The sequence below is a fragment of the Augochlora pura genome, chromosome 10, assembly GCF_028453695.1.
Source record: "Augochlora pura isolate Apur16 chromosome 10, APUR_v2.2.1, whole genome shotgun sequence".
NCBI lineage: Eukaryota > Metazoa > Arthropoda > Insecta > Hymenoptera > Halictidae > Augochlora > Augochlora pura.
Genome location: NC_135781.1, coordinates 12,380,918 through 12,395,626, shown reverse-complemented (window position 1 = coordinate 12,395,626; position 14,709 = coordinate 12,380,918). Strand labels below are relative to the sequence as shown.

The 14,709-nt window shown below is 44.1% G+C and overlaps 1 protein-coding gene across 5 annotated transcripts in view; it reads left to right on the top strand.

The window, feature by feature from the left end:
* LOC144476010 (uncharacterized) overlaps positions 1–14,709 on the top strand; it is a 396,477-nt gene that overhangs the window by 242,165 nt on the left and 139,603 nt on the right. The gene's annotated exons all lie outside the window — the stretch shown is intronic.

Here is a 14,709-nt window from a genome sequence, read left to right as displayed (position 1 = left end):
GATCGTTCTTGATGGTAGCATCAAATGCTTTGTGGATCAAATAACTGGGCTCCATCGAACGTTCAAAGCTGCGTTTGACCCGAGTCCACTGGCAGTGCAGTCAGGTTTTAATTAATTGTGAACGATTAAATGATCATGAAATCGAACAGGAAGGGTCATCAAATCCGCACGAACGAGCACGGGAATCGAGGAAGGGTTGCTCGTCCCGGGCCTCGCGTACGGGCCGAGGGTAAAAAGGATAGAATTTCAAAAGTGAGAGAGCCAGCGCGGAACGAACGAACCGAAATAAAACAGTGATATCGAGGCATTTCACGCACGAGCGGGAACGTTTAGCAGATTCAACGCGCGAGCCGGCACATGGCTGCTATCCTGCCCATGGTGAAATCATTCGCTCTCACTCCGGCCCATTCTCTCTGTTCTCTCTTCGGTTCACTCTCCATTTCCATTCTTCTCTCTCTCCTCCAGCCGGTTTGCTCTTTACCCGGCCTCCCTCTTCCTCTATCACCTACACCCTCGCCCAGAGCTCACTGAAAAATACTGTTCTCGCTGACACCTGTGGCTTCGACGTTCTACATATGTGCGTACGTACGCCGACCGTGCCCATCGTGGAAACGAGGGGCAAAAAATTATCACTCGGCAAGATTTCCATAAGATACGGAAGTGGCCCTGTGACGAGATCGTTGCTGTTTCCTGTTGCATATTCATACGTTTAATCGCGGGACAGATTCATGCGAGCGTCGAGTTGACATGAACGTCCTCTAAACGATGACAGTCGTAACCATTTAACATGGAGACTATTTCTGGAGATTACTTCTAATCAAATCTATTCTTTGAGCAAAATCATCTTCTTATAGCTTGAGATCAGCAGCTACAAGGAAAAAAAATGGGTAAAATTGTTCACGATAACCTACAACAGTATTTAATACTGCAAAGATGAGAGCGAATCTAAATGATGATCATTGCAAGAGTAAGTTTCCAAAAACTTTCGGCAATTTCATAATTAAGTTCCATTGACTTAACACGAGTGAATAATAATTTCAAATTGATATGTGTCAAAATGGATTAAAATCGCGAGATACGATGGAAGAAACAGGTAGATTGTACGAACAATTTGAGCCGGACAGATTTTTCATCGTTCTCGGGAGGGAAGAGCCAAGGGTCGAATTACCAGTGCGAAAGGGGGACAGATTCCACAAGTGGTGGACTTTACGGGACTTAAGATTAATCCTCATAATTACTCGATTTAGTTCTTCTCTGCCGGGCCCCGTTGTATCTCGTTTTTACACGGCAGCTTGCACCTCTCATCGTCTGTCGCGTATCTTCGAAGAGAGAGAGAGAGAGAGAGTGAGAGGACCGGATGGGATGAATGGCGAGCCGGGGCAGACTGGGTTGCTCGGCCATAAAGATATTTATCAGGTGACAACCCTGGTCATCCTTTACGATCCGTCCCTCCTTGAGGTTTTCCACGGATGTCTCGAAGAGAAACCCACCCTTCGGGCAGTCGCGTGCCACGACCTGCTCGTGACACGACCCCTTGCGCATTCTTTTCTCCGAGCCGAGATTCCCAGAACCTTCTTCTCAAAGGGAAGAGCAGGTCGAGTCGAAAATAGCTACCCTTGAACGCGTCCCGATAATCTTTGTTTATTGATACCGATTTGTTGCGGCTGATCTTCCCTCTCCGATACCTTTCCACATTTCTCGTTAGATTACCTGAGCTTCGGATAGAAATAAAGACTTTTATTGGGATACGACTCTCTTCAGACTTTTGATATTACTTGAAATTAAGTAGAGATGGTTCAGAGTGATCTAATATCAGGTATTGATGCTTTTGGACATTCTTCTATGAAATCCGATTGATTCAGTCTGTGGTTTAGTCTTATAGATTATTAAACTCTTTCTGTACATTTATATAGTAACTATAAGTACGTAAAGATATTACGAATATCAAAGAGAAGGTATAAATTTTAACGCTACTTCCATACTGTACAATCGATGGCCAATATTTTGGTTTTGTAAAAAGTATTACACAGAACTATAACAATCTGTTTAAATGTTGCTTCAGTATCGAAAGATCTTCAATAGTTTTGCCTGTAACTACGACACACCGTTTGATTCATATTTCTGGAAGATGCAGGAAATCTATCGGTAAGATACAGGAAATCTATCGGTAAGATATTCTGACTCAAAAAATTCTTAACAAAAATATACAGAGAAGAGGTAACATTAATGCAACCAATTAACCCCTGGATAGGGAATATTTCCAACTGCAACATAATCGACGATATTTAGTACCATCTGCAGCGTTGTTTGACAACTTTTCCAGTCACAGATTTGAAAGTACAGTTTCTAGACAGGTTCTACGACACAAGAGTTATGTCGGCAGTCATGTAGAGAAATACAGAAATACCATTGAGATGTTCTCGACTCCCTGATCCACGGATCGAGAGTAGGATACCACGAAGAGGGAAATCTACAAAAAAAATCCGAGACCGAAAAACAGTAGCAGCGCGTCGCGAACGAGAGAAATATAGGGGCTGGTTGTCGTGGATGACCGACAACGCGCACCGTGGGCGTGAAATCGGACGCCGGCCAGGACGTCCGCTCGACTCGGCAGCCGGCGGACAATAAGAATCGATATCTTAATTAACGAACGCCGGTGGGTCCGATGTGCAAGCGAACTCCTGCCCGTGGAGAGAAGCAAGCGTGGAGAGGGGGGTGGTTGGCGCTGGCGGAACGACGCCGAGAGGGTGAACGGGGAGAGAGAACGGACACAACGAAATCCGGAGACTGGGTGTATTCGATAGGGTAGGAAAACGCGGACGCCTGACCGGAAGCGAGAGTCTGCGAAGCCCTACGGACCTCGGCTCGTCGTCCCACCGGAAGCGCCATTCACGCGGCCCTCTCGCTTTCGTCCGCCTTCCCGTCGTGGTCACCGTTCTCCTGCCTCGGCTACGCTGATACGCTCCTGAATAAACAATACTCCCCCGAAAAAAAAAGTTCGGCCGGGAACGTGTTTGGAAAAAAATGATCGCCGCCGCCAGCTACGTCGCCAGATCAGGGACCGGCCGTCTCCGTCCAGCCCGATTTTGTTCGCCCTGACAATGGGTCCGCGTTTAACTTGCCCGTTTAATCGCGTCGCGCCGCCGATAGCGAAAGTATCCCGTGTCCATTCTTGGGACCGATTGTGTCCTGCCTCCACGCGGTTTGCTCCCGAGGACTGCATTTCGACCGGCGACAATCCGCCGTTGATATATGTTCAATTCCTCATCGGATTTCCAAGGTATTTGACTAGGATCTACGTATATTCTATGGAAGAAAGTTTTATCATAGATTGTTTTGTATTTTTTATGTGAACGTGTGCACTCTACTTGAACCAGCATTTGAACCATTATGTGACTATATTGGATTTGAAATAACTTGGTGACCATCGGTTGGCTATAAATTCTTGCTTTGAGTCCGATTCAGCTAGGTATTTTATAGAATACAAATATCTGAAGTTTCGTTGATACAATATCAAAGTTACTTTATAACTGGAAATGAAAATTTGCCGTAGGAAATTTGAACACTATCGTATCTTAAAAATTCTACTAACATTGAATTTGTTCAATATATTACAATAAAAATTAATTTCACGATGTACGAATTGTTTCAGAACTATAAGTTAATAGTTCAAATTCAGCAGTATTACCTATATAATATATTATGATAATTTTTATCAGAAAATTTTTATGAAAAAAGCAACAATTCCTCGATTTGATATTTGAGAAATTTTCTAATCTTCGAGAAGCATTTATTTTCATCCGAATTTTTATTGAAAAAATTATAGAATAATGAATGTCATTAGTTCATGCAAACAAAATGATTTTGTTTAGCTATCTCGAGCTGATGTCTCGAGTTCAGGTGAACGCGAGACTGGTTTATAATGTACGACGCGTACGGCTTGATATTCTCCGAGATTGAGGGACTCTCGCGAACGCCGGTGCCAATTAATATCAGGGCGAAAGAAACGACCAAGGTCGAGCAAATTAACGAATTGGAGGGTACGCTTTCCTGGACGCTTTTACCGCGACTGACTAATCCGATAAAGTGGCAGGCTCGCACGAACCTCTTTCTTCCCGCTGACATCCCATTTGATGGGATATGACGCTAAGTATTCTATATTGACTAATAAACCCCGGTCCCTGGGCCGCCGTGTTAACGAAGATTCGTTTCTTACGGCCGTCGTTTGCACTTTCCTCGGGGCTTCCTTTCGTTAAGTATTATTACGAGTTTCCGCTACGACGCCAACGGATATATGGCTGTGCATTGAGGCCGGCTGGAGGATTATGGCTCCGACGTGTTATTTAGTGTCTCTGAATAATTTCTGTCGAATTAGGCACTCTACGGAATTGTTCCCCGCGCGTGAACAACGTTGTCCTCGGTCACTGCAAACAAGAATTTTTATTTCGCCGAGAAAGGTCTCGAAACGTTCGCTGCGCTTGTCCTAAATTGTTTGCTCGTGACTCAGGAGTTTTATTAATCGATAACCTTATCGTTGCTTGTTTGACGTCGAGGTTGGACATGCAATATGCTTGCGCACGATGTTTGCTTTCGTAATTAAAAATTTCAAGAAAAATGCGGTGGTAGAATTTCTTGAAAATTTCCGTTCGACGTCGTCTAGTCGAAGGGATAGAATCGATTTAACTTCGGAGTCCCATCTCACCGCAATATTGGGTTTAAAACGCTCCGTAGGTCGGACCGCTGTGTACACTGGGCGCAAATTTTCTCTAACGCGTTCTCCGGCCGTTCGTTTCTGGATAGTCGGCCTCTAGATGAAGTAGTCAGCTTAGTGAAGGCCGCAATAGTGGACACCTCAATCAGGACTCGCTTTGGAACCCAATTTCACGAGAGAGAGTATTTGCTCGTATTTCGGGTGGCGGTAGGTTTGACCTCTCGTTAATCACCAAAGGACCTGAAACACGAAGGCGAGTCAGACAAGCTGTGTAGTTGACCGCAACGACTGACCGTTGCCCTGTGGACAGGCCCTTAAGGGCAGCTACGAAATACCGGAACCAGATATCTTCGAAATCTGAGCTACGTCTTGCAATCGCGCCCCTTGCCAACCCCGCGTTTCCAATGAAGCTGATGGCTTTCCGACTTCGATTGTTTAAAATTCGAGACACGAACCTCAATTCGATCCCAATATCAATATAATATAATTCAGATCAATTTTCGCAGTTCTCTAGAAAATAAATACTTTCAAAAAATTGTCTTAGTGTCAGAATTTTCGTTGGAAGAATTTTCAGACCCGGGATTTTGATGAGAGTTGGATGATTTGATTTTCTCGGAGTTGAATTGCTCCGAGGATGTTACGAATCACGAAGTATTTGATGTTATCGTGATCAATGTAAGCAATACTTGTATCGGTGTCACGCAAGTGGAAACATTACCTCGAGCAAACGTCGTTGGCTTGTGCACGTCGTCTAATCGCTGTATTAGCTGGCTTTGTGGTTAAGCTGTGCCATTGCTGAATTAGGGGCAATTCGCTTCGAAGCACACCCTTCTATGTTTGTACCGTCTATTCGAGTTTAGTGCAATAGGTGTACGCTCACATTGATCTATCGAGTGCAGCTGTGGTACTTCGACTCTCATCTGAGATCAGTAAAATATCATTCCTATAATATTTACCATGGTGCAGGCTTTGTATTGTCCACGTTACTTCATTAATTCACTTACGGTTATTCTAGACGTCAAATTAATTCGTTTGAATCGCACAAAATCAACCATTAATTGTATTTTTGCAGTGTTGATAAGATTTGTTCGAACTTCATCCTTTTCTAATTTTGTTCCGAAGTTCGAATTTTCGTCAGAGTCGGTCTTAGTTTTGAAAAATTGGAGCATGCTTATAAACAGGCCACACGAGGTTACGCATGCAGCAGCGTTAGAACAAGGATGTTACGTAATCGTAAATCCACGGTGCACATCCTCTCGTTTGCACACGCCTCAGAGTACCCGCCCATATGTGGGCCCATAGTCTCTTGGCGCATATCGTTTGTTGGTTTTGCGGTCTACCATAACGCTGCCTTCCCTGTAACCTCTTCGCTTCTCTTGGGAAAACGCGGTTCCGACAACATCGCTCCGCAAAGGGTTCCTCCTCGTGGCTCCTTTCCACATTCAGTGCGAACGAAATCTAATCACGCTTGCCAGTCGACCGGTTGCCGATAAACTGTTCCGCCTAACTCGCCAACTATGCAAAGTATCCGAAACAGCAGCTAGGCTGCAGATCTCTCTGCGGAAGAAAAATCTTCTGGCAAAGTTGTAAGACACTAAATGTAACTGAAAATGTATTTTTTCTTTCTCATTTCATTCGTTACCTCAGCAACCGCAATGGTCTTGTTTTTAAATTATTTACAACTTTTACATAGATTTCGTTCAAATGTCAAAAGTCGATCCTAAAAGTTGGAAAACGTCAGCGTGCATAGGTTGGAGTAAATGTTAATAAACAAACTGATATTTCACGTAAAAGTTTAAGGTGCAAGTTCACTTAAGTACCGCCTGCGATCCCCAAATGTCAACCGTCCATGGGCCGTGGCAGGAACAGTGCACACTCGAGCAAATAAGAGGTTTCTTTCTTTCAAGTCGTTCACTGGTTCGTTCATAATACCACTTCCCCCTAATTACACCCTTAAATCCTTTCCACATTTACACCTCTTTCGCGCACTCCTCTTTCCGCCCCATTCACACTCTAAACAATCACGTTCAACGTTCAACCTTTCCGGGGTTCCATTCATAAAACCACCGGCATTTACTCGTTGCCATACGTTCCGTCGCGCACTGGCAGCAGTCAGACGCCTTGAGGAATCGCTGCAATTTGCCTTCCATTCCGACTAACCCTAGAGTTAAGATACGTAGATAGATAGATAGATAGGTAGATAGAGAGGCGAGTGGGAGAGAGAGAGAGAAAGGGAGAGAGGGAGAGGGAGGGAGAGAGCTGGGGCTTATTGGCGCGATTGTGCGACGCTACAATGTCTAATTGCCTTTTTCGCGGGCGTCGCTTAATCAGTTCTCGGCTACATTAAAGGCGACTGAAAAATGTCACCGCTCAGTCATCCCTTTACCGAGGCGGCTTGCTTTCGAGCTCGCTCAAGGGTGCCCTCGGAAGTGATTTGACCGCAAGATCCAAGGTGGAAACGCGAAGGGGAGAGGGAGGCGAAGGAAAAGTCGCGGCGGAAGAGAGAAACAAGCCGCGTCACGGGGGGATAAACAGAGGTGACGTAATTACCGAGATTAATGCGGCCTTGAGCTTTCGGTGGCAACCGAAGCTCCCGGGGTGCTTGCTTTTATCTCGCGTACCATCATCCGGTCTCGCTTCTGCGGGACCAAGCCGTTTCTACCTCCATTCCACCACCGCCGCCGCCACCACCACCACCTCCGGAAAGTAATTTGAGGACTGGAGGGAACGGTTTTAAATTTTACTTATCCGTGGGAGTTGGATTTACTTGCGCGGCGACCGCCCCCGGGCGACTAACCCCCTTTTTCTGAGCAATCCGGCCGTACGGTTTGATCGAGGAACGCATCGATGCTCGAACTTGCCCGGGAAATTGATGGAGTCGCTTCAGGAGCTGCTACGATTACCACCGAAGGCTAGAACTGAAAGTTTTTCTTGCCTTCTAAAGGATGACCGCGATTGCTGCTTCCGTCGCACTTGCGCATCTTATGGCGGAAGTTAATGGGTTGTTACATTCGGAATGGCCGATTTTATGGTGCTGACGACTTTATCGGGAGTCAGATAATCGACAATTTTTATATATTTTTCGTTACTATTTACTTGAAATTTATTTAGATAATTAAGCTAAAAAAGCTCCCGCGAAAAAACAAAGTTTGCAAAAAATAATTCGATAACAAGGAAAGTGATTGGACATCGTTGCTGAGATCAACGTATGGGTTCAGGTGATCTTAATTGTAACTCATTAATTTTTAATAGCAATTACATACGGTTTAATAAAATTGCAGCTAGAAGGGTAGAGTTAACATCAAATGTACCAAACAATAGATCGTGAGTTCTGTTTCATACGAATAGCAAGACCGAAATTTATTTAACCATATCGCCAGTTTTATTGTAAAAAATCTATCCAATTATTTCTTTATGATATCAACAATCTTAAAATGAAAGATCGAAATGTATAAATAAAGTCGCTCGAAATGGCAGAGACATGGCAGATTCAGTATCAAAATCAGACGTGATTTTCCAGGAAAACTATACTACCGTACGCAGAGTCGCACATCTCAGACGTCTCATTGGAACGTTGAATTTCTGAGCTCCTAAGCAACAAGCAACGAAGTTTATAGAGACAATCAGGATCTTCGTGGAGCCCGACAAATGGAATACACTGGTAGCCCGCGGTAACTCGTTTTCTTTAATCCAGCGTCGTCTCGCGTCGTCCCGACTTCCTTTTCTCTTCTTAGGGGACGAAGCGTGTTCTCCACCCCATTTTCCCACCCTCCCCTCGTCTCTTTATCAAGCCGCGAGAGAAACGTTTTGCGGCGTCGGCCGTGGTGACGCTGGCTGGCTGTGCTCTCTTTTTTTACGATATTATTTATGATATTAATTTTGCCCCGGTAAAGGCAACCCCAGTGGGAGCTGTAAAGCGGGCCGTGACGTTCCTCTCTCTTCCCGCGATATCATTGTCTCGAGCAGGCATACTACGCGGAACGAAAGGGAGGGAAAGAAAGGGGTTCCAGAAGCGGCGTGAATAGTGGCTCTCTTCTACAGCTATGCAGAAGGAAGACTCGGTGTTCTCTCGGTGAAAAGAGGAAGTTCTCTGCGACTTCTCTCTCTCGCTCTCTCTCTCTCTCTCTCTATCACTCTCTATCTTTTCTGGGTTTCTCTTTCTGTCTCGCGCTGTCGCTCTCCGTTTCTCTCGCCAAGCCCCGGTGAATTGTTCGAAGAGAACCGCGCAAGACGAAGAGGGTCTTGGTGTCAGAGGTACGGGTCTCGTCTGCGAGAAATCTCGCGACGAGCCGAGAAAATTCCTCCGAAGTGCCGCGGCATCCCTTTGAGTGCTTGTAAGAGGACTTTTCGCAATAGTTTCCGTAGGAATTATCAGCTACTCCGGGGACTCGTCTTTCAACATCTACGCGGAGAGTTTTGCACTTTGTACACGCTTTTACGAAGCTTCGAGTCTTCTTTAATTGAAGTTATTAACGTTGTAAAGTGAGAAACTGTCGGAGAAGGGGCCACCATTGGCCGCTGAATACAAAATATGGCTGCTAAACAAATTCACGCTCGGACTCTTTAATTTGGATTCGTAGAACTTGAAAAGACACTCGGAAACCGTTCACAGTCTTGACATTTTCTTGAAAACTGTCTATTTCAATTTTTATGATTCAAAGATATCCATCTTGTCACTCAGCAAGAAGAATCTAGGTATACATGTGTTACAGAAAATTAAGATAAAGTCACAATTACTTGAATCGGTATACTGTTCAGTCGGTAATACATTAAATGGCCAAATTAGTTGTAGAAAGTTTACGCAACAAATTTTTAGATAAAATAGTTGAAATCTTTGTACAGTGAAAAGGATGATGAATTGTAGATTAGAACAAACACAAGTCCATGGAAGCGTCGTATTATCAGAAAGGAAACCGGGGACATTTTAAGGGTTAAATCCGCCCTGGTGGTTGCCGGAACAGTTCCATTGTACCCTGTAACAAATCCTTGCGTTTGGGAGACGTTCCTCGAGGTCAAGATTCCAGGCCGACGACGGTCCTCGAATTTCCAGAGGCGGTTGAATCCGCTCGGCGGCGTTCTTCGTCCGCCAATTCCGGATCTTCGGCTCGTTATTGCGCATTGTTTCGCATCCAGCATGTCGCCAGGCGAAGAACGACAATATCGCCAGGCACGGTATCCGCATTCATCCAGCTACCGACAAAAGACGCGTCCCCGTATCCCGGCAGGATTCGGAACAACGAAGCTGCAGGAGAGCGAGCGAGTAGGCGAGCGTGCGCGGCAAACGTGGTGTTGTGTTCGCGCGCCTGTAACGTTCATTGCTCTCCCCTCGGTTGCTCATGTGACTCGATGTTTCTCGCCGAACAGCAATATAATCACCCTGATGGTACAAAGCGGCCAACCCGCTCCCCTACGGCAACCACCGCGGCGTCGAGCGGTGCGGATCGGCGCAGAGCGGAGCGCCGGCTGCCTCGTCGCACCTTCTGCGCCATCAAATGCTGATGATACAGACGATATGACGTATGTTGCGCAACAGCGCTAATTCGCGCCATTGTCGTATTTCTCGGTGAAACTAGGCGAAGCCACAGGTAGCTGAATTTTGGTCTGACGCGGCGTGTCGCGACCCTGCGACGCGGGACTGAGCTACAAACGCAGGAAGAGATTCCTTTGATTGACTGATTAGCAACGAGGTGAGAGCCGCGTTTAATCAGCGATCACCGTTTCATTATTCGCGCTATATGCTTTTTGAAAGGCTACAATTCGCATTTACTCTTTTCGAATATATATCACGGACCCTGGAATCGGAGCATTTGGCGAAATACAGTGCAACCTCGATTATGCGAACCACTGTTATATAAATTTTTGAGTTTTAATTTGAGTTTCGATTTTTGCAGGGGAATACAACAAAAGACAATTATCTGTGATGATAGGATACGATAAATAATATACATCGAAAATGTTTTATTGTAATTGTTTATCGATACAAACATCCTTGTACAACTGTAGCACCTTATCATTAAAGACATAATTATATGTGTTTATAATTTATAGGCCCACGTTTTTTTCTTATGACTTGAAACATGCGTTTTTACATAATCTGAATGAGCTTTGGAAACATTCCTAGCTGGACCGAGAAATTTTCTTTTCTTTGTGTTATCACTAGACTGTGTACATTTATGCAAAATAAGAATTGTCTACATTAATTACAAGGTGCAAGAACTATGTAGAAATTTTTTTTCCTCCCCTTAGAATTTTAAAGAGTTGACGGCAATAGAATAATATTTGCGAGTTGTTTCAATAGTTTTGCTATTTTGCATTTTATTTACTCTCTTTTGTTATATATGCACAAAATCCGCTGTCTAATTACAATAATCACATCCCTCAAGATAGCTATTCCGAGGAGAAAACCTGAGGTTCTATTAGTAGGATATCGCACAACGTTTACAAATAGAATTTTGTGCCAACTGTATCTCTACTCTTTGTTGTCTCTGAGTTGGAAGTTTGCGGAAATAAGACGTTCAACAGGGGGACGACCGTTTTATTTTTAACAGTCCGATTCGGAACGTTTTCCTGTGACTTTACTAGCATCGTAAACCAAGAGTACATAAGCAAACTCAGTCGATAACCGACGAACGAGGGAGACGTTTGCGGGCGAGATTTTAATGTGACTCTCGTTTTCATGGCGAATCGAGTTACGGTTTATTAAGGGGAAAAAGTATTCGAGTCGGGTCTGTCAAACGATTGTCGTATTACGAGTTTCCAAGGAAGTGCTGGATCAGAAGCATCTTTTGGGTATTAACGGAAGCGAAAACGAGTCGAGCAAGACAGGTCTATGAGAAAATTTTACATTTTAGTACAATGCTCTGAGAACGTTCTCTGAACAGATACATTCTTCTTCTTAGCATTAAACACATTATTTTCAATTTATATGGTTTCGTCTAGCAAGACGTCACTGCATATTCTGACTGCGAATTTCTATACAAATTCGGTGGTTCAGGCTGGAGCACAGTTTCCAAAATTACATGTGAATCCTTTTTCATATTGCATCAGCTATTGGGACAAATTTTACATTGCAGCAGAAAACCGTCTAAATCGTTACCGAGCCATTTGATGAATTTGAAGACAAATTCAGAATCGTCTACGACATTTTAACAACAAACTATCACTGAAATGGTAACACTATCAAAAGAAAGAAGAAAGAAAACATCAGAAGCATTAACACAGTGCTTTGGCCGCTTTTTAAATCGTCTAACTTCTATTGAGATCCAAGTGAATAACGTGAACATGCCAATGCAGTCTATTGCTGTTCCATATTTAGGGTTCCATTCCGGACCAAGTGATTCAAATTCGGGTCCAGCCTCATCCGAGCGAGAGGCGTCGATAATTGTTACGATTTCCGATTAGCCGGTGTCTTGGCTCGGGGAAGGCCCGCGAGACGTTGTACGGCGGAGGGCAGGCTTGCGTCGATAGGTCGATAGGTTGGACGGTACATCCGGTTCGGATTGCCGGAGATAACTGGGCCGGCAGCAGAACGGGTTGAATAATGAAGTGAGTCGCGCCTTGGCCGGAAGGCGAAATTCACCCAGGCCCGGCTAGACCCCGAGATTAGCCCTGAGTTATGGCGTTAAGATCACATCTAATTGTATCAGTTTGGTCCACCCAAACCAGCCTCTATCTACCTATCCATCTGTAGCGGCTAGGCGCAGCGCGGAGCAGAGCGTTGCCGAGCTATAACCTGCTTACTCGGCCCTCCTTCCGCGTCTCTTCCACGCCATTGACCAGGACCTTAAACGCCGGCCGACCGTCGATTTGCTTAATCTTGCGCTTTGCCAGGACTTTCCAGACCCGCGGCTCCACGTAGTTACGACTCCACTTAGCGCTGGTTACAACTATTCGTGGTTACGCTTGGTTACCTATCGGGAAGCCACCCTTTCAAGTTTCTCCGATATACTTGAATGCTGGCTTTATTCGGCGACCGATCGGGAAGTATTCCTCGAATTACCGGCTCCGTGGCCCCTGCGAACCGCTGTGATTTACCGACATTCAGAGACGTTCGCGCACAATCACTGTTCCTCGCTCAGATTTCTGATTGAGCTCTCGCATCGTGCCATAAGATGATAAATGTACTTTTAAGCAATCGCTATTAATCTAATTCGAAGAAAGTATCTGTGCATACCTATTTCATTGTACATTCCACGAAAAGTTCGTACAATCATTGTATCTTTCTATTGCTCATCAAACTTGTTACATATCTGGTGTCTAAGTTGCGAAAATTATGGGACAATTTGGGACAATCAAACCCTTTATTTACCGATAGCTTATTAATAGGATTTTCAATGTCTAACATCAGTTATTTGATTTTGAATAGTAATTTAAGAAAAACTTGTTACATTATCTTGATCTAAATAATTTTTCGACTTTAAAATAACTATTAGAAAACTACTGCTAGATAAATTATTAAGGATAATAGTCTTCTTAGTCGTAGTGAAACAAAAATTGTATACGTTCATTGGAAAATATAGAAGCTAGACAGTGTAATCAGGATCTGAGACCCGAACATCTAATCCCTTTATTAACGCATAATCGTTAGCCAATTCTCGTCGGAGGTATAAGTGTAAATACCCATCAGATTTGTTTATAATCAAGGTGAACCCGTTAACAATGGCGGGTCGCTCGATCTGGCTGATAGTCGACCTTAGGCGAGGAATATTACCATGTTGGGGTTAGGAAGGAGCTTGAAGTAGCAGGGGCTAGGACCGTCTAGAACGCGTGGGAGGGAAGCATTAGAGACCCGGGATGATCACTGAGCGCGAGGCATTAATCAAGACGCATGATTATAGGCCCCAAAGCTCCTCCGAGCGCTAGCTACCGTTCCTATCCAAGGAGGATCCGCCGGTGGCACCTCCTCGACCGTTCATTGCCGTTTTGTCGGGCTCGGATCACAAGGTCCTGGTTTTTGGCGCGCGCGCTTCTTCCTGCAGCATTGAAGTCACTGCATACGTACCGCTTCTCTCACGGTTCTGTGAAATTTTACTGTTCCGTCTGCTCCAATTTTGAACTGCGAAAAACAATCCTTTCCAAATTCCTATTAATAGAATCAATTAAACGGATTTTTAATTTCATCGACAACGTTTTTACAGAAAACACGAATTTGTTTAGATACGATCAATCTGTTTTCTAAACTTGATGCATAATCGATTCGACTAAAAATATGTTTTTTTTAACACGTTCACGCCGGGGTGAAAATCTACGTTTCTCCGCGTGAGGCGGGACTGTCTTATCGCGTTACGCTTCGTTGAGCGGGGCAATATCGTTGCGAGTATGAACACGCTTATTGCGAAATCATAACAGTTCGAGGCTTTTAACGCGCTACATGCGAAATTGGAACAGTTCTGACATAGTGTTTTTTTGAGCGCACATTTCTTGCATCAAGTGTAAAGGTAGGTAAAACTATCTACCTTATCATAGATATAAATAAATAATTGTTATTAATTTAAAATATTGAATGTTAATGTTTATAATACTCAATTTTTATATGCAATGTTGAGAAAAAATAAAATCAACTTATTTTTTTAACGACTAATTTTCTGAAAACGCGCGACCCACAAGTGGGTCACCTCGGCGTGAACGTGTTAATGAATAAATTACCTTTAGATAAAACATGATGAGCTTACAAAAGTAATTCTTGATAATTCATCTATGATTAGAAATGCGGCACGTAATAAATCAAAGGTAACTCCAGAAATGAATTGCAGTTTGCTGCAAGTAAATGGAAGAATTTTTAATCAGAGTTTCTTATTAGCTGCTAGCCAGGAACTGCTTAGACCCGGCTGCCAAGCCAACGAATTAATCATCCGAAAGATGATGTATTCGCGTACGACGTGCATGACGATCGATTACGACGTGTCACGAGCACGACCGATATATCACAAAGCGAGATAGTTATCGGTCAGACAATGGATACATTAAGCAACGTGTAATTCCGTTAACTGGTCGTTAGA